Source organism: Euprymna scolopes, chromosome 34 (genome assembly GCF_053919585.1).
Source record: "Euprymna scolopes isolate OS-2025 chromosome 34, ASM5391958v1, whole genome shotgun sequence".
NCBI lineage: Eukaryota > Metazoa > Mollusca > Cephalopoda > Sepiida > Sepiolidae > Euprymna > Euprymna scolopes.
Window position 1 is genome coordinate 75292826 of NC_136515.1, and position 2024 is coordinate 75294849.

The 2024-nt window shown below is 35.7% G+C and overlaps 1 non-coding gene across 1 annotated transcript; it reads right to left on the minus strand.

The window, feature by feature from the left end:
- Positions 1–1656: 1656 nt before the first annotated feature.
- Positions 1657–1729, minus strand: Trnar-acg (transfer RNA arginine (anticodon ACG)). The gene has a single exon. It is a non-coding gene; the product is annotated as a tRNA-Arg (tRNA).
- Positions 1730–2024: the final 295 nt, after the last annotated feature.

A 2024-nucleotide genomic window follows, 5' to 3' on the forward strand; every position in this document is an offset into this window, starting at 1 on the left:
AAGAAATAAGATTCTACTGTTTTTAGGCGATTACATGTAAGCAACCTGAAAAAGGTTGAGGGCAAAAATAAAAGAAAAAAATCATCAATAATTTAAACTTTAGAGTGGGGGATCACTTTGCACCAAATATTAATTCTCTCCCCCCCCCCTTCTCTCTCTCCCTCCCCCCTCTCTCTCTCTTTCTTCCCCGATAAAGAAATAACATTCTACTTTATTAGGCGATTACATGTAAGCAACCTGAAAAAAGTTTGATGGCAAACATAAAAGAAAAAAATCATTAATATTTTAAATTTTAGAATGGGAAATCACTTTGCACTAAATACTAATTCACCCCTTCTCTCTCTCTCTCTCTCTCTCTCTCTCTCTCTCTCTCTCTCTCTCATATATATATATATATATATAAATAAATAGGATTCTATTTTTTTAGGTGATTACATGTAAGTAACCTGAAAAAGGTTGATGGCAAAAATAAAAGAAAAAAAATCATCAATAGTTTAAACTTTAGGGTGGAGATCATTGTACACCCAATACTTATTCCCCCCTCTCTTCCCCTGTTCCCTATTGAAAAAATAAGATTCTATTTTTTTAGGCTATTACATGTAAGCAACCTGGAAAAGGTTGATGGAAAAAAAAAGAAATAAAAGAAAGAGACAATTCAAGAAGTGCTTAAAATTTTTCAAAGAGTACTCGTGCGAGCGCAAAAACCCCAAAAACATTAGGAGTAGTAGGTAGGCTCAAACTCGTAATGTGCAAAATGAAAAGGAGGTGAAAAAAAAGCAAATGGTCTTATCGATGCGCCCACTGTAATTGCGACGTCACAGGTGGTTGAAATAATGTGTTTTATCTGACGTCATTGACGCGAGGCTTGAATGATTTGCAAAATTGTTGATGAAAAATGTGACCCCTCCTTGTAAAAAGCGACCCAGTTGACAGTGAAAGAATTAATGTTTTCGGTCAACTTTTCGATATTTATTGTCTGAAACATAAAGCTTTAAAACAATGCCAATTTTGTCATGATCTGACGTGTTTGTCAAAAGTTCCTGAATTATCTTCTCTTGTTCCAGATAGAAGGTTTTTTTTTTTCTTCTTTTACACGGTGGTCACCACTTATCAAGGCCCGGAAGCCACTCAGGGATAAGGGTTATTGCAAGTACAGTACATTAGTGTGGAGATTTGATGAAGTGTTTACTTAAGGGAGCGGTTCATTAGGAATTTGTTAACGTTGGACTTGAAGACATCCAAGTTGTAGTCAGGTGAGAAGTAGGCAGATGGAACAGAGTTCCACAGGCGTGCAGTTCTAAGAAAGAAGCTTTGTTCATGGAATCCACATTTTGATTTAGGCACAGATAAAGTCTTCAAAAATGAAAACAGAATTTGTCCTGACAATCTATATGCTTTATATGCAATATGCTTTCTTTTATTTTTCACTAGTAGCTGTATCACATCGGCACACACAATGCTGAGTCAAACACAAAATCGAGTACACTCAACATCAAGTACACTCAACATCGTCTTACCATCAACGCTTGCCCTGTGAACTCGAAGGATGGGAAATTCCCATAAGCATAAAACGAAATCACTGAAAAAACAAAAATACCCTAACTAAGGGTAAGGATAATGAGTAAATGTTGGATAAAATGATGGTTTAAATTATTACGAACTTGCCAGGATTCGAACCTGGAATCTTCTGATCCGTAGTCAGACGCGTTATCCATTGCGCCAAAAGTCCTGTCCGTATGCCGAAAGATGTTATCGCGACTGTGTAAAGACAGTGCTAAATTCCGTTGACATGGGCAGATAACTTTTTCAACAAAAATAAAACGGCCCAAAAACCCTTATTTTAGGCTTTTTGTGTGACTTCGCGTTGTTCATTAAAAAACATATATAGATAAGGACAATCTAGGGACTTACACCTTTCAGGGGAAAAAAGAATTTTTTAATTCGGTGCATCTGTTCGAAAGTTTTATTGGTATATATACACACATACATACATAAATAAATAAACATCTAGAATTTTATTAATA